The 18,911-nt window shown below is 41.4% G+C and overlaps 1 protein-coding gene across 3 annotated transcripts in view; it reads right to left on the reverse strand.

Annotated features, from left to right (window-relative positions):
• The window catches only part of LOC129171388 (uncharacterized), a 148,644-nt gene that overhangs the window by 113,992 nt on the left and 15,741 nt on the right, over nucleotides 1-18,911 (reverse strand). For all 3 annotated transcript variants that reach the window (XM_054759992.1, XM_054759991.1, XM_054759989.1), the window contains exon 2: nucleotides 14,574-14,742. The gene's annotated coding sequence lies outside the window, so the exon portion shown is untranslated. The remainder of the gene's footprint in view (nucleotides 1-14,573; nucleotides 14,743-18,911) is intronic.

Genomic DNA, 18,911 nt, shown 5'->3' on the forward strand with positions numbered 1-18,911 from the left:
AATTGTTCTTGATTGTACTTGCATGCTACAGTACTTATTGCACTTGTATGAGAACGAATGAATGTTACTTACAGTAAAAACATTGCCTGTGCAGCCAAAAAAGCTTTCATGTTGAACACTACATGACGTAAATAAAACGGAGAGGAGAAGTACTTGGCTATACCTGTAAAAGAGCACGGGGGACAGTGTTGCTTTCCAGTTCCCTCTCCGATACGTGTCTTGCAAGGGTGATGTGCAGTTCAGTTTAGAAATTTTACAGCAAGATCTTCCAGGATGAACCATTAGAGGTTCTCCTGCCGCACTGTACGCCCCCTGAAAAGGATTTTTCAATGCATCATGACTTTAACCCTAAATCCACGGCCACATGAGGCAGCATGGGCCCCAGCACGCGGTCGAGGTGGACACCGCTGACAAACAGTATTCTTCTCATCATCATCATGACGACGCAGATGGACAGGAAGGGATCCTGACATTTCTCAAGGCGGAGCTGATCCCAAAATTGAGGTGTCACGCCGGCTCATTGTCACTCTTCACGGGACTATTTTTAAAACATGACAAGCGGCAAAAAGCATTACCTACACTCCCAAATATTGGAATAAAGAAGAACAAGTCAGGATCTGTCCTTTCAATAATATGTGCCAAGAATAGCTCACTGAGAGTTTTATAATTCACTACATTTTCACGCAATCTAGCCTTGCCTCCCTTAAGCTTTGCTCCTATATGATAACACAGCTGCAGTATCAACTTCATTTACTCTAATAGCAAATCAAATCGGTGCCACAGGAGGTTAAATGAACTCTCCGGTTCCTATTTTACATTTTTTATTCTCAACTAATGGCAAGATGAGTGAGGATGAGGGAGATACTCTCAGAGGCTCCTCAGCAAGCTTCCGCTTGGCGCCATTTCGGATGTGTGGAAGCCATGGTGCCGCTGCTTCTCGTATAGGACTTCATAATTGGTATTATTAGCAGTACCGTAACCCTTGAGGCCCCATTAAAATGAAGATACAGCTTTTAATGAGTGTCACCATGTATTGTATAGATATCTCCTTTTCTACACACCTCGCAACACAGCAGATCGTGACATTTGGAAAATAATAACAATAAAAACAAATCCTGGACAAGCTGCATACAATGATCGTGTAAAAATACACATATTGTATATACATATACAAAACAATCAAATAAGCAAAATGTACCCATCTGGCCTCCCACAGGGTACAATTAGCAGTCCAACCACAATGTTCTGGCAATAAAAATACCTAAAAAACCCACAACCCTGCATAGCTCATCTATAGGAGTGACTTCAAAAGTGTTTAGCTTTTTCTTTGGATTTTTTTGAGAGAGTACCGGTGATGGCAAAAGTGTGACGATAACCATAGAAACAGGAACGGAGCTCACAAAATTGCTTCTCAGTACAATAAGAACAATGCAATACGGTCGTCACTCTCACGCTTTTTCAATAACACTGTTTGTTAATTAATAAATCATGCTGTTAGATAGTTGAATAGGACCTATTATTAGTCAAAAATATGCATATTTGAGGAAATTGTATGTATTTTTGCCCGAATTAAGCATTTTCAAGCATGAAATGGATAAATTAACTAAAATACAAATATAAGGCACTCAGAAGGCACATTCAAAGATGCTGTAAATGATATGTGGTATTCTACACCGGCAACTCGGTGACAGTAATGTCACTGGAACGTTCGGTGAGACAAACAAGTACCACACTTGATTGCCAGAAAAACAGCCTTTTATTGCAGGATTGCGTTATCTCACAACAGGCTCAATCACCGCCAATAAAAACCCTGATAAAAACACAGGCTACCCTTGCTGCAGTAACCCACCCACGCGAAGCTAAAACTCAACTCTGAACCCCTGACGTCACTTCCTGTCCATCGCGGCACTCTGCTCGGCTACCACCGGAACACATTTATAGCAACACACACAAGCACAAGTCTTATTCATGTCTTAAATGGCTTATTTTCTGTTATTATGTCTGCTAAATTGGGTAATCGGAGTATAAAGATGACTATGGGGTGTTATTTCATTTTCTAGAGGGCTCTAATAATGTAACGTATTTCGAAGGTTAGGTTACACTTGTATGAGAGTTAAGAATGTTATATTGTTACATTTGAGTCTTGAGCGGACTCTTTCACTTGGTCATTTCTTATAGGAAACAGCGTTTGGTAATTAGAACAACTTGGAAGTCAAACCGTGCTATTATTTTTGCTCTTGTGTGACAGTTAATGGATGTTAAAATGTTACTTAAAACATGTGCCTCTGCAGTTAGTATAGCTTTTACGACGCTTTTATGTTAAACACTATATGAACTAAGCGTAAATAAAACAAAATACAGTAAAAGTACCCTGTTAGACGTATAAAAGGCCACTAGGGGACACTGTCGCTCTGCAAGCCACTTTCCCGGTACGTGTCTTTAGTTGTATTACACAGCACTTGTACAAGTTAATGGATGTTAAAATGTTACTTTAAAACCATTAGCTGTGTGGCTAGTAAAGCGTCAATGATGCTTTTACATGAAAGACTGGATGAACCAACTCAATAAAACCAAGAAAGTAAAACTACTCGTCCTTTGAAGACACCTGACGGATTTCTCGTAGTACTTATTTTCATGTGTATGTTACTTCAAACATTGCATATACAGACATTGTTTACATTATTACATGACATTGTTATATTCCTTCTACTTTAACTTAAGGCTACAGGGAATAACAAAGAGAAGGCTGCTGGGGCCGGTCTGTCGTAATGGGTCTCCCCCGCCACAAGGCCCCGTGACATGGACAACTGCTGAAGGGCTGTCCCCAACAATCACATCTTCCCCAAGAAGGCCCAGGCCAGGGAAGTGCACAAACACCAAAGGGCACGCGCCTAAAAATAATGATCAAGCCTGTAGAGACCCCCCCTACCCCCGCCCGCCCCCATCCTCTACACTTGTACAGTAGCCACAAGTGATCATCATCAAGACATCAGGGTGAAGTGGAATAAAACGCAAATGAAACACCAACATCATGTTTCTCAGCTTTCTCAGGAGTATTGTTTTTTAGCCCCAACAACCACAGGCTCAAAAAACTTGTGAAAAAAAAAAAACAAAACCTCATCTATTCCCTGTGACACAATCTCTATAGCCCACCCTCCCCCGCCTTATACATCCCCTTCAATAACCTCTCGTCTTGTGTTTGCCAATGGACACTTATCAATGCACACAACATCTTTTCCTGCATGCCCATCGATCCTCTTATTGAAACAAGCCTCATTTGCAGTCTCCTCCTTGACATTTTTTTCTTTTTTTTCCCGCCTCTCCTGTCTCTTTCTCGTCCAAAGTCTGACAGGCTGTGCAGATTTTGGCACTTTGCTGTTCTCCCCCCCCTAATCCTTCGCCAGACTTGCCTCCTTCACAAATATACAAGGATTGTTGAGAAAATGCAGTCAGGCGTCACACGGCTGCAGAGGCAACACTGGCTTGTGATATATAGTGTTATGTATCTTATTATTGTGTCGCTAAATAAGGACGAAAGAAAAAAATGACAAATTATCTTAGTGTAAGACATATTTTTCAGAGATAGGCAAATAGAAAAGCTCTAACCTCTGCCTTTTGTACAGAACCCAGCAAATGATATCACATTGATATTATCTGCGCTTTCACACAGCATCCCACACTCAGTGACGCAACCATTGCATTCAACACAACAGGGTAAGAGAAGTTCAGCTATAAAACTATATGCAATAAAATAAAATATGTAAATATGTATAAATATAAAAATTATACAGTATATACACCCTTGTCCCGACATTACATGAATAGTATACCCTTACACACAGGCGCCATCCCGCCTCTGTTACGGCACTCATACTGCCTCAGTACTGGGAAAATTGCCAGGTAAAAAATACAATCACACCAAACCAATAAAAAACAAAAAATATATATATATGTATGTTAAAATATAAAATAAAATGCAATAATATGCCTTTGTTACAGCACTATTACTACTTCCAAACCAGGAAAACCCGTTCCAAAGACTTCCAAGGACTTCCAAAGAAGGAAACCGTAAAAAAATAAAATGCAATGAAACAAAATATCCTTCATACCCAACTACAGGGAGCTACACTTCCCTTTGTTCGGAGGTGCTAATGTCAGGAGAAGATTAGACCACAACTCCGCCCAGGCTTAGTGTAAGGAACCAATAGGAGGAGGGTGTTGGCACACCAATTCCGCCCACTCTTACTGTATTTAAGGCCTAGGCTACCAGCACTTATTAGTTCAAGATTCAAGATTCAAGATTCAAGAGAGTTTTATTGTCATGTGCATGGTAGAACAGCAGTTATACCATGCAATGAAAATCTTATTCTGTTCATTCTCCCAAGAAAAGAAAGAAAACACAAGAAAGAATAAGAACTTAAGAAACATAAACACATAAACATATATACCAATAAATTAAGCAACAACAACAGAAGAGACATTAATACAAGTAAACAATATAAATAAATAAATAAATAAATAAAGTGCTATGAGTGTGTGCGTGTGTTGCGTGCGGCGTGTGCGAGTGCTTCGTTGAGGAGCCTGATGGCCTGTGGGTAAAAGCTGTTTGCCAGCCTTGTGGTCCTGGACTTCAAACTCCTGTAGCGTCTGCCTGACGGTAGGAGTGTGAATAATGAGTGTTGTGGATGTGTGCTGTCCTTGATGAGGTTGTGTGTTCTGCGTAGGACTCTAGATGTATAAATGTCTTGCAGTGAGGGGAGGGCTGCCCCAACAATGTTCTGTGAGGTCTTGATCACCCGCTGGAGTGCCTTCCTATCACGTGTTGCACAGTTACCGTACCAAACAGTGATGGAGGCGGTAAGGACACTTTCGATAGTGCATCTGTAGAAGCAACTCAGGATTGTGGTGGACATGCCAAATTTCCTCAGTCTTCTCAGGAAGTACAGTCTCCTTTGGGACTTCTTCAGAATTTGTTGGGTGTTGTGAGACCAGGTGAGGTCCTCACTGATGTGTGTGCCAAGGAACTTGAAGGTTTTCACCCTCTCCACCTCAGTGTCATCGATAAACAGGGGTCTATGCGTTATTAGTTCGCTGACGAAGCTCTTCGGATGAGGAGCGAAACGTCCGACACCTTCTTCACAGAAGTACAGATGACGTCTCAAGAAGCCTTTCCCCCGATGGACAACTCCTGTACGACTGAGAGCCTACACAGACGCAAAATATCCTAAGAAAATAATATAAAATACAATTCATATTGTTGTCCCGACATTGCGGAATACCCACCCACCTCTGTTATGGCATCAATACTACCACCGCCAATTTGCTGGGTTTTAAATCAAATGTAACTAGATTCAACTAAATTAAAGTGAATACCCTAATACACAATCACCATCCTGCAAGAAAATGACCAGGTAAAAAAAATAAAATAAAATGGAAAAAACAAAAACAACAAAAAAAAACATAAATTAAATACAAATTTTTAAAAAAAATATATAAAAGAGATAAAAATGCTGCTACCACCAAATCGGAAAAATTGCCATGTAAAAAATAAAAAATAGAATAATAATAAAGTTAAACACAAATCAAATAAATAAAAGAAAATACAATTCACATTCTGACATTGCAGAATACCCCTACAAATAGACGGCGTGTTATTTTTCCACAATATAAAAAAAAATAATTGAACAGAGAGACTTTAACAGTTTGACTGATCACTTGATTTGACGTGATCATTTCCAGGTTGCGTTTAGAGGGTGCAGACGTGATGGTATGAATCAGGTACTACCAAGCAGGGTTAGAAGAAGTATGAATTATGAAACCAAACTCAATCCTCCAAACCAATGTATGACAAGTTGAATTCTGAGGCTACCTGTGGTCCATCAAGCCCGATAAGCTGCACACAGCAAGGACAGAGAGAGCGGCAACATCCTGGGCTTTGTAATTCACCATATTCTGCTACACAATGACGCGTGTTGGAATCCCGCCATGAGTTCATTGCATTGAGTGCGCTCATCTGAAGCTGGAGTGCACATTGTGCTACCTACTGTACATCCATACGTCCCACTGAGACGTGTCCTATGGGTAAAACAGCAGCACAATTAAAACCACACACTGGGAACACAATTCAGAATGCAGAGTACGCATGCAGGGAATTACAGTACAGTATGTGCCAGAGAAGAAGATAAGCATGATGGGGGATGCGTGAGATCAATTGTACAAACTTCAACATGAGTGCTCTCCTTTGGCCCCCTGTTCCCGATCAATAGGAGAGCGCATTGTGTTGCCGCATGCGCTGCGTTTGCATGTGCTATTTAGACAGGAAGGGGAGACAAGAGAGCGAGAGGGGAAAAGGAAAAAAAGAAAAAACAGAAGCGAGAATAAGTGGCAGTAAACGATAAGAACTCCCTTACATCAGATATTCCAAAATGTCACAGAGCTGAAGTCTCTCGATGGGACATAAAAGGAGTCATGGCTGCAGGAGCATTGTGCTCAGTGCCCCCGCCGTGGGTATTATTTCACATGCCTTTGCAACCTTTGCATGTGCAACCCACAGTTCCTATCACAGTGTTTGCATGTTCAACCCTCAGTTCCTATCATAGCCGTTGTGCATGTGCAACCGCCTGGTCCTATCATAGCATTTTGCATGTAGAGCCCCCTGCTGCCCGTCAGTCTTTTGCATGGGTTCCCATCTCATGTCCTCCATTTGTGATGATGCAATTTGAAAGAAAAACACCACGCAGATGTTGCTGAGCCTGGAGTGGCATTCATTTTTTTTACTCACATTAGACCAGGGGTGTGCAAAATGCGGCCTCGGGGGCCATTTGACGCCCACAGCTGTTTTTTTAGCAGCCCGCACATTTTGAAAATATAATTTTACAACAGTAAAGTCAAAATATTAAGAGAAAAAATGTTGTAATCTAACAAGAAAGTCCTAATAATGTCCGGTGCGGCTAAAATCATCACACAGTAACTTAACACTCAAAATGTAGCTAAGAAATACCAAGAAGACTTCTTCCCATAATGCATTTCTTCCCAGCAGAGCAGTTCATTGCATGGCAGCCATTGGCTGAGCTCATGATTTCCCTCTGGTGGCCCGGCAGCCATGGCTGGAAACTGTACTACAAGCCGACCATTCACAGTCAAGGTTTTGCCGCAACGTGAGATTCGACGTTGATTTTAGAAGGTTTGGACGGCAAAAAGCAAGTCGTCATTGCACATGTCGTCACCTCGATGCAGGCGCTTAAACCAGCTTTTACTCTATGACTCGGCTACGTTGCACGCGTGCATGTGCATGCAATCACGCCGTGCCTTGGACCACGCCCAACACAATAGTCAAAGTCATTGGATACACCAGAACTTTTTTTTTTATAAACAATGCTTTTATTTACTGTAAATAGTGATAGTATACATAAATACAGCAAGTCATGCATGACTCGTACAACTTCCTCTCAGAAGGAAGCAGCCGATAAGGCGGAGTGTCTCCTTTATTAAGGCCTCTCACGCTGCGTCTTAGTAGGAGATTTGGGCTTCACGCCTCCCTGCCGCAGCCTTGGTAAATCGGCTTTCTGCGGCCATGACAGTCATTAGCCCATCCCCGGGGGAGGTAATCCCCTACTTTCTGACTCTAATGGAGGCAGGAGGGTTAGTTGTAGCATTCCCTTACGTTACTGCTCCTGCCAGTGGGCAGTCCAAAATAAAAAGTCAAATGCGCCTCCGTACATTCAAGTACGACCCCTTGCCAGATTGTTAGGACGGGCTAGCTGTATGCAAACTGTACACAAGGAGTGTTCAAGGGCCTTTTAGAGTTCCAGTATACAGTATGACTTGTCTATCAGCACAACTGTTTTAAGTCCAATCAGATGGAGTCAGAGGCAGCCATATGTCTTCTAGCTTCACGCCGCCATGCTGTTCTGCAGCAATCAGTTGGTGCATCTGTCCTGCCAGCAGGGTTCCATATTTAGAAGAGGTAAGTTAAGAGACGGTGTATGAATACATGATACATACATCATAAGGGTGACTCCAACCCCAATGCAAGTGGAACATAATGAGGAAAAAGTTAAAACAATCAATCTGCACAAAAAAAAATTGCTGGCCCATTTGCCACAACTTAATTTTAGGGAAATCAATTGATCCGAATAAAAGACTATTTTTTTCGTCTGGCGGGTCTAGAGATTGACACATGCAAACCAACAGGTGCCGCCAAAGAACTAAGCAACTCCTTCCCGTCAGTGGCCTTATATTCATTGTTGTCTTATATTTGTGTCAATACATTGTTATATTATAACTAGGGATGCTCCGATCGATCAGCCACCAATTATTGATTGATTTCCCTAAAAAACACGTGATTGGCATATGCCAATAAATGCCTTTTAAACCGATCGGCGTGTGGCTGCAAAACCTACATATGTGCTTTGTTACGCAAGGGTGCCAACACCTGTATTGAGCACACAAGGGATACACTTGGTCCGGTATTGCTGCGAGAATCAACAATAGTCTGTAAAATGTCAATAGCTTCAGTGTGACAGCTCGCCACATGCTACGGCAATCGATGCTAGCGCGTTTGATCACTCCCTTATCAAACCTATTGCTGTTTGACTTTTCTTGCATTTTTGTTTACATGCTTTGCCTAGCGGTCCCCAGCAGCAGCGAGCTAGCCTAAGTTTTTACCACGGTGACAAACAAACAATGTGGTTAGTTCGGAGCTCGTTTTTGTCCCACGGGGAAGTGAATATCACGTTCATGGGGTAAGTACTACAGTAACTTTTTCAAGTGTCACTGAACAATTTTGCTCTCGTGTTGTCATTGTATTAATTATGTCTTGTCCTTGAACCGCTATTTGTGTGTGGTTGTTTGGAAACACAGTGTCCAGCCTTATGATGGTGATACGATCACAGGGGTTTCCTAGCTCGCCAGGTAATTTTGAGTAGCTCACCAAAGGGTCAAAGAATACTTGCTTCAACTCTTAGTAGTTTTTTATGGCAACTGTTCAGGTCAGACGTTATGCCTTTGAATTAAAAGTATTTTGCCAAGTCAAGTCCCAAGTCACTGATAGATAGTGAAAGTATGACGGGTGCACACCTCTGGCATATGTAAAGTAGAAGATAAAAAGTCAGTTTTTTTGTTAATCCTGCATATACAGTACAAGTCAAAAGTTTGGAGACACCTTCTCTTTCAATCTCATGTAAAAGTGTCCAAAAACCTTTTCCCCTGGTACTGTACTGTATATATAATAGGCATTTAAATTAGGCCAACCGACGCGTTTGCAGCAACTGCCCCCGAGCGAGAGTGTTTGCGCGAGAGTTTTGATTTGTCTGTAGAATCATTTGATATATGGCGGTGCCACTTTAATAACAGCGCGCGCCACATTTGGGAGCATTTGGCTGATGGATGGCTGTGATATGTGGCCCAGTCGTATATTTCTCTGAGGAAAGGAGTTGACTAGACAACACAAGGACATGCATAAGGGGAGACAGAGAACGAGAAAGGGGACGCCGAGGAGCTTTTTCGGATATCCGCCGAGTTCCATGAAGGTCCTAGGAAAGTTCAATGTTACGCATAATATGAAGCTTTTCTCATGGGTGACGCCTCTAAAGAGTTATCGCGTCTCCAGTCGAAGGCCACTCAAGTAACGGCACACTGTCAAACTTTAATACAAGCTAATTTTGTTGCCATTATATTTAAAAAGTTCATTTTTTTGTGCCGCATAGCTCCCCCTACTGCACTAAAGGAGTATGTTACTTTTAAGAACAGCGCTGGTGGCTTTTATATGACAAAAATGCTGAAAAATGGAATTTCAATGAATATACAGCCAAATAAATACTGTAGAATACTGTAAATACTGTAAATGCTGTAGAAAAGAAAAAAATAATGATCCTAATGAGAAGCGGCATAGAAAATGGATGGCTGGATGAAAAAGTAAAACTCCTGATGTGATAGCGTCACATCTTAAAGCTACCACACTACATGTTTATGTTGAACAACTTAGACACACAACTAGTGTTTAGCAGACAAGCCGGAAGTATTATATTGATGAAAACAAGAGAGCAAGATTGTGAAGTAACATTTAAAAAATGCAAGTTAGCTTTTATCCCATGAACGTGATAGCCATTTGTAGCTGACCCGCGGGACATAAACAAGCTAGCTAGCTGGCACCAGAGAGGCAGTGAGAGCCAGGCAAAATGTGTAAACAAAGATGCCAGAAAGTGGAATGACACTGAGTCGTGAGCGATCACACACGCCGGCATTGATAAGCTTAGCCTGTGACAAGCTGGCATCAATTGACTAAATGGTAAACGGTCTTTCACTTGTATAGCGCTTTTCCACCTACAAGGCACTCAAAGCGCTTTGACACTGCTAGCACATTTACCTACTGATGACGCAGCATCAGGAGCAACTGGGGGTTCAGTATCTTGCCAAGGACACTTTGACACGATCACTGGATCAAACCTGCGACCTTCAGGTTGGGATATGACCACTCTACCACCTGATATGTATCTATATAGCATATCTATCCATTCATACAATATATGACTGAAGTAAAAAAAACACATTTTTAAGGTGCGGTGACATTTGTATAAAAAGGAGCTTGAACGGTGTCCTGGCTGGTCCAAAGTCAACATGGACCACTACTAGCAGATTATGCGGGGTCGCCGTAGTAACCGCAGAGACGCTGAGGGTGTCTTCCATATGAATTTTAAACTATTATTTGGAGGCCAAACTACCACATATAGTTTCTTTAAGCGAGTTATTTTCTTTAATAGTTGTATGTACTTTCTGAGGCTCGTGTTTGGAAAAAGCAGAGACTTAAAAATGCTCCTTGCACACCAGCTGTGACCATTGCAAGTCAAAGAAGGCAAACAGCTGTCTTATTTATTGGCCAAGTGCAGCATGGGCTGAGATTGTTATGTTTTTCCTCCATTGTGCTCGCCCTTCGCCGTCGACATTATTTTATTGATCGCAGCGTCTTTGTTTGCATCCTTCTTTATTTGCAGTGTATTCTTCAAAAGTTCTCAGAGCCGTGCTTCGGTTGCACCACGTGGGCTCTGCCAGAGACAATCCCCCCCCGAGCTTTGCAGGGAAACTCTTTTGTTGGGTCTGCTGAAAGCCACCGACCTGGCATTATTGAACACACTAAGAAGAGGAGAGCGCCGGGCGAATCCACGTGCAAAAACAAACCAATGCATAGTAGCTACAGTAACAATGCCCTTACTGACCAGCATCAATACCGATACCGCAGCTCTTCCCTCAAGCTAATGCCATGTAATGTACACATTATGCTTCTGACAAAAACTGTCAAAACGCTGCCTGTGACTCAGATATTAGGCTAGAAGCATTGAAGGACGACCCCTTATACCAGCGCTTACAGTCCTCGCAAATTGTATATTTTCAATCCAAAAACAAAACTTCCAGACCGCAGACATACTGAGCTTGTTGCTCTGTGTGAGTACTGTGAGTATTGTAAGACCGGTGACCTCATACTGTCTTATAGTCAGGTCAATACACGTTTTTTTGCACGATCCTCCCAACAATCCTCCCAAACTACGGGATCTACCTAACTAACTAACCAACAAATAGCAGTAAAATCAGGACAAGCTAGTAGAAATCAGGTCTACCGTACTGACACGAATATAAGATGTCTGCAAAACATAGGTCGTCCAGGGCCAAGGGCGATAGGTGGTCGCTGCCAAACGAGGTTGGATGAAAGAACAAACACACTACGGGAGCTCACAACTCACCATCCACCACAATGCTGACCACTCATAATCAATCCCGCCACGAATCAATCGGTTAAACACCTACACAAAGCCACACAAAGAGTAATCAATTAATCCCACCTCAATGCGTCTGATCTAAGGGTGTGCTCACACTGAGCATTCGTGCTTTGACCCGTTTATGCCATCAATTCTATTCTGCTGTATTACTGCCATTTCCCTTACTTTGTGGAGTATTTCCAGTCTTATTGCCAGTGATTCTGATTATTTATATGGTGCATGGTGGTGGCTGTCACTAGCGAAAGTGAAACCTTGGTTTTTGTCATTTGTCTCTTCCAAAAGGTCCAAAAACTTATAAAAACCAAAGCAATTTTTGTCACAAATAATGTAAATCCAATTAATCTATTTGTCTTCTTCTTGTTTTGTGTAAATGTCTGTCTTTAGTGTTGTAAAGCTGGGATTGGGTTGGAGTTTGGGTTTTTTCTTTCTTTTGTCAATGAAATGAAAATAAAAATGTAAAATATAAATATAAAATATACATTTAGACAAAAAAAAAGTACTTAATCTTTATTTTTACGAAGGAATCACATTACAATGTGACACCAAGTTTGTCACCCTTCAAAATAAAGGCCGTAAAGTAAAGAAAAAATGCGTCAGTTATAATTAAGAACCTGGAGTGATCAGGTGAGCCAAGCCAACGTGCATGAAGTCGTGCATGTTGTGGCCCACCTTTTCCCAATCGTGTTAAAAGAGGGGAAGTGTGCCGTGCTTTGGCGCGGATCAGGTCAGATCGCTCTGGCCCAACGTGCCGGACTTTCGGTGTGGAGTTGGCCCAGGCATGGCACGATTGGCCTGGTGTCCTAAAAGGCGTTCTCCCGTCTTTAGCCACATGCGTGGATGTGAAGGGGAGGGGAAAAAGCTGGAAAAGCTCCAGCTCATGTGGGATATGCATTACCAGCATGGAGAAGAAGCTCTCATCACTCCCATGATACGTACACCACCAGCAAGCCTGAATATTCATGCTGAGGAGCCGGCTACGATGGAGGTGTTCAGTTATTCATTATGCTTCTGCAAAAAAGAAACAGTCGTCCCACTGTGATGGAATATTAATAGTTGCCATTAATAAAATATCCCTCTCTCTCCCGTGTGGTATTAAGTCAACTTTCTTGACCATTACACTAATAGAGGCGTCGTGATATTTGACTTAGAAAGACTTTTGTATTGAAATACATGAATAAACTTCTTTCCTCATTTGGTTGAAGCGTCGCATAAAAATAGTGCAGGTGGAATAGGAAGGCAGGAGCATCTCTATAAGTGTGTACTCCGAGAGGCTGAATGTTTAATTTAGAGCAGCCTGAAAGTACGTTGACATTTCGCCTATTGTTAGCCCAGATGGGAACACGGGACACTGTCTGCCCGAAAAATGGAAATGTACGTCAAGGCTGTTAAAAATTCAGCCGTCTACCCCGGAAAAAAAACCCCAAAAAAAAACATGCAGAAGGAAGCTACCGGCGTACAGTAGGCGTGACACGCCATGTTCCACACTGTAACCCCCCCGTCTTGATATCGCCCTGGGGATGATGTTATGCCATCGTTGTCGTTATGTTTACGCAAAAAGCGAGCCATCTCGCCTTCGTCTTTCCTTACTCGTGACTGAGCGATCCCTTCACTCGTCCGTATCCGTGGACTCGGCATGAATATGCAACAGCAAGCTAACAAGTTTTTGATGTTAACGATACAGGACCGCATCGGACTCCTTAAAGGTTTTCTATTCGACGCTCGAGCATCATAGTCAAGCACCCTAGGAAGGGATTTGATACTGGACACATTGTGGGCAATACACTACACAATTATAGACATTCTGGTACGCTATTTGGACAAAGGCTCTCAAACACACCTCTTAGTCAGCCAATCATCAATCAGGTTTCTATTCGGCACTCGAGCATCTGAAACCTCTTTTTCAAAATTATGTCCTCACTACTTAGCAAGTACATTACAATATTTACCGATACTGGGCATTGTGGCGCAATATGTGGACAAATGTTGTTGGATACACTATTGCTTTTCTATTCGGCGCTCTAGCATTATAGACAAGAACCCTATAAAATGTATTGATACTGGACACATTATGGACAATACAGTACACCATTATGGACATAATGGTACACTATTCAGAGAAAGGCTCTTGGACACACCTCTCAATCGACTAACTAATCAATCAGGTTTCTAGTCGGCGTTCGAGCATTTTGAATTTTTGATCTTCTCTCCTCCTAGCAAGAACCCTATAAAATGTACTGATACTGAGACATGACAGTACACTATTATGGCACAATATGTGGACCAAAGTTCTCAAAGAAATCTTTCAGTCAACCAAGTAATGTCTTTTCTATTTGGCGCTCTAGTGGTTAGAATTATTATTTAACAAGGCCATAGCAAGGACTATATTACTTACTGTATTATGGACATTACAGTACACCATTTTGGACATTATGTTACTCAAATTGGACAGACGTTCTCGGACACAACTCTCAATCAATCAAGTAATCAATCAGGTTTCCCGTCGCGCTCGACCATTTGGAATTATTGACCTTCCCTTCCTCCATGTGGACAAAAGTTATGGATTTACAGGACACCATGATGGACATTATGGTACACTACCTGGACAAAAGTTCCCGGACACACCGGACCGGTGTGTTTTATTTTTTAACACATTGTAAATTTATGCAGTTTTTCATGTCGGATAAACACAAACAAACCAACTGGGAGACAGGCGTCGGCAGTGGCTCGCCTGGGGGCGCCGCAAAGCAGGCGGGTCGGAAGTAAGAAGAAGAGAAAAAGCAGAGGAAAAAAAAGGTCAAGTACCTGCCACTTCTGTCAAACATGTCTTGGAGTGGCTGAGCTTTGCCCTGCAGGGCGGCAGGCTGCTTTTTGGAGGGCTTTTTATCAAACAGAGGTGATGGCTGATGAGGTGCAAGCTTTTTCTCCGTATATTAAAAGCTTGTCTTCAAGCCGCCATCCATTGGTCTTTGGTCTGGAAAAGAGTGCAACGAATTGTTAATGATGGAAGAGGAGGTTCTTGTTCTTAAGTGGTTAATGTGGCTCCCCGGCCCCCCCGGTACGCCTGATAAAACACGCGTGTTATATTCATTAAATGTTTGAAGGAGAAAACTGTAAATTGTTGGCAATGATTACAAAGACATGCATGTTTTGGTCATTGCAGACTAAACATTCGGCCATAAACAATAAATACATTTTTGTGTCCAAGAAATAGCAAAAAAAATGATGAGTGAACACAATTGCCATTTTTAATTGTAAAATTTAAGGAGGCACGTACCAATTTGGGGGGTGGCAAATATATTAGTTTAAAAAACCCAACATTATTCATAGTCTGGCATAATTTCAAATTGTTTATTTAGAAAATGTCTCTCTCTTGATGCAGTGGAAAAACCCTGTAAGAGGTTGTGTTGAGAGACGTTATCGGTATTGACAAAAGGTTTCATGCCGAAAATTATTTACACCCTTTCTTAAAAGCAGGCGACTTACATACATCCAGGGGCGTCTAAACGTTTTCCACCAACGGCTATGCACTGAAAATCAAAAGGAGGCAGGGGCCACTTTTAAATGATTTTGAACCAAGCCATGTATACTGCAGCTATGCAGAGCTTAGGAAAAAACAGCCTGCATCTCAGCTTTGCGTTATCGCTAACACGGTGTATTTTCAGCATGAACTTTTTCTCCTTACGCGATACTTTTTTTGCTGCTTTACAAATATTTCACCTTTTTTCCTTGTACATTTTTTCTAGTAATATTCTGACTTTATTCTCATAATATTTTGACTTTATTTTTCCAAAAATTGAAACTGTATTCTTTGTTTTGTTAATTGCAGCTTTTTTCCCTTTCATTTTTCAGCTTTATGCTATTTTCCTCTTAATATTCTGACTTTACTCTCTTAATGTTTACTCTTTATTTTTGTAAAATGTCTTTTTCTCCCAACTTTTACTGTTTTCTTTGTTTTCTCATCTATTGGATTTTTAGAATGTGCCAAGGGCTGATAAAACAGCCGTGGGCTGTAAATGGCCCTCAGGCCGCAATTTAGATGCCTCCTCATCTCATATCTCTACCATAGTGGTTCTCAATTATTTCCTGTCATGCCTCCACTGGGGGACAGAAATATCCCCCCCCCCAATTTGAAATACTATCAAGAAACTAGTAATATCTACTTACAGTATATCTGAACTGTACAGATGAACTCGAAACTGAAACCAGCAAAATGCAACAAAACTGGAGAGCAGTGAAGCATACAAGTGTATTCAAGAGTCAAATTGCATGCCGAGTACAACAAATTCATACATGTTGGCAGGTCTGCACTAATACTGAAAGTTTTCCTTGCTTCTCACGCCCCCCCTGACAGTTCACCACCAGAGGTGGCACAGCTCTAACACAACTTCTTGCACCCTACCGCCCCCAAAATTAAAAACATACATACTGACAAACACAACCAATCAGTGGTGCTGCTATAATGATTGACACATAAGACTGTCCAAGTCAATCTATATAACCCAAGTTATTATTATTATTATTATTATTATTACCTTATTACTGTTATACAGTGACTTGAAAGGCTAGCCAATGACAGTACAGTCGTTGTGGAGGAAGACGGGATTCAAAGGGGTCCTCTCCTGCTCATTTCAAAGAATTTTAAATTCATATTGGATCCCACTGAGGCACATAGGAAGTTTCTGTTCATAAAATATTCCATAATCCTCACGTTGTGTACAGGGTAAATCTGCATTATTCTCCTCTCGGCCGAGATATTCAGAAGTGGAGGTTTCTGGAGCAAACTGAACATCTGGGTACCCATGGTGCAAATGCACCTACTGAAATGTGGCCAGCCCGGGTGTCTATTGCACCTCTCGCCCCGAGTCAGTATCCTTGGCATGAATTCTGCAAGGGAAACAGCGATATTTAGCGCGTTTCTCTGCTTCTCAAGTGTTTCTTTCCGCTTCTGCACGAGCTTGACTATCAGCATTCTCACAGGCCCCCACCTGGAGGCACCAGGAGGAGCGGCGTGACCGCTGGACACATAATCACAGCCGTGCATCGTGAAAAAACAGACCAAGGAGAGTTGAACTGCCCAACAGTGAAAGAGGAGGATGAACTCCAGCTTGAGCACTGAAGTCCAGCAGGACCCTAAGCGAGTGACAGACTCGCTCAGTCCAAGATGGCAGCAGCAGTCACCTCGCCTCGCCACGCCACGCCACGCCAACTGGCTCGCCGGAATAGGATCTACCGTTTCCCTCCCTGAGCCCACAGGAGCATGGAAGCCGCTGAATGTGGACTTTTGCTTGACGGGTGCGGGGTGGGCTAGCACAAAAGCCACATGTCATCACGCTGAGTTTCAGGAAGGGTCGTTCTTAGAGCTAGCTCCAGATAGCCTCATTTCTATGCCCCTGTAGACGGTGTCAGAGGACATATGGTGGAGCCAGAAGCACCTGGCAGCCCCTCCAAGCCAGCAGGCACCTTGAAATGGTCACACTGTGAGGCTGGGAGCAAGAAGAAAGGACGCAGGGATCTCCAAAAAACAGTCAGGAATTCACAGGCTCAAAGCCGCTGAGGGATAAAAAGGCAACTCGGTCGTTTTGATTGTTTTCTCAAGTTAACTTTAGACATTTGTGGTAGCATTGCCAAAAAAAAAAAAAGTAATAAAATAGGAATTTCAAACTGTAAAAAAAAAACTGCACACAAAATGTATGTACAATAGAGCCAATACTTGGTGCATATAACAAAATGGAGGCATTTCAGTGTGTTGACAAATGGTGCAAGTCGCAAACGGGGAAATGAGTGCCATGGAATTAACACGAATTAATGGGGAAAAAATACCAAATTGCAGGTTTGCAGGAGAACTTCATTAAATATTCACAAATAAATCAAAGTAAAAAAAAAAATCCAGATTTTTATTCTATTTTGCTGTGTATAATGCTAAAATATACAGCATGTTTTGATAATATGTTCATTATTATGCGAATATAGGACACAGTTGGGATAACTTACTGGACATTTTAGTAAAAATCTCTAGAAAGTGTCCAGCTTTATGAAATTCCTCAGGTAAATGGAAGGTGCAGCAAAAAAAAAAAACAAAAGAAAAACGTTGTCATAATAATAAGCAATACTGAGCCTGATGGGTCACTTGCATACATTTTACTTTAATGTTTGGTCAAACGGTTCTTGTGGGAAAGTGGGAAATGTCTGCATGGGAATTAAGACGGAGTTATGGAAATGTACAGGAATTAATGGACATATATGATAAATTGCAGGTTAGCCTGCATAGACGAATGGGGAATGTGTTTATTTACCACAACAGTCGAGAAAGCTCGAATATTCACAAATAAATCCAAGAAAAAAAATAGAATATATATTATATAAAGTACATAATATATACAGCAAAATAAAGTTTATTATTATATTTGTGTAGGATACTCAAATACACATAAATTACAACACATCTGAATGAATTCACCTAGAAATTGTTCAGATAAACTTCTCTTGGAAATGAATACGAAAATTCAGGAATTAGGGATTTATGGGAAGTTCCAGGAATTATGGAGACATGTAAAATAGCTTGTTTATCTATACTGTATAGATGAATGGCCAATACTGTATGTTTATTCACTTCAGCGGTCAGGAGAAGCTGATGATAAAAGTATTCATGGAGAAATTCAAATCCAGAGAAAACAATATGAACTAATTCTAATTTTTTTAAATGATATATATTAGCATATTATTTGTGAACTACTTTAGTCATGTTTTTATACGATACAATTTGAATAAAATACAACACATTTGTAGTTAAATCCCAGAAAAGAATTGAATATTTCCATAATTCTTAAAAAAATATATATTAAAAATCCAACTTTTTCCAAATCCAGTTGCAAAACCAAGTCGTTAAAATAAGATGCAACCTGAACTATGCAACCTACGTCCATTTTACTTCATCAGCTCGTTCTGTTGCTTCATTTGTAAAAAGGTTAAACAAGACGACTGCTACCATTTTTCTCCATGAAGCTCTGACTAACTCAAGTGCTTCTCCACCAAGACAGATCAATACACACACACACACACGCACACACACACACACAACGCTTCAGTGGTGTTCACACTCCAGTGGTCATACACTAAGTGGACTTTATTAGAAGGGTCTCC

This window comes from Dunckerocampus dactyliophorus, chromosome 18 (genome assembly GCF_027744805.1).
Source record: "Dunckerocampus dactyliophorus isolate RoL2022-P2 chromosome 18, RoL_Ddac_1.1, whole genome shotgun sequence".
NCBI lineage: Eukaryota > Metazoa > Chordata > Actinopteri > Syngnathiformes > Syngnathidae > Dunckerocampus > Dunckerocampus dactyliophorus.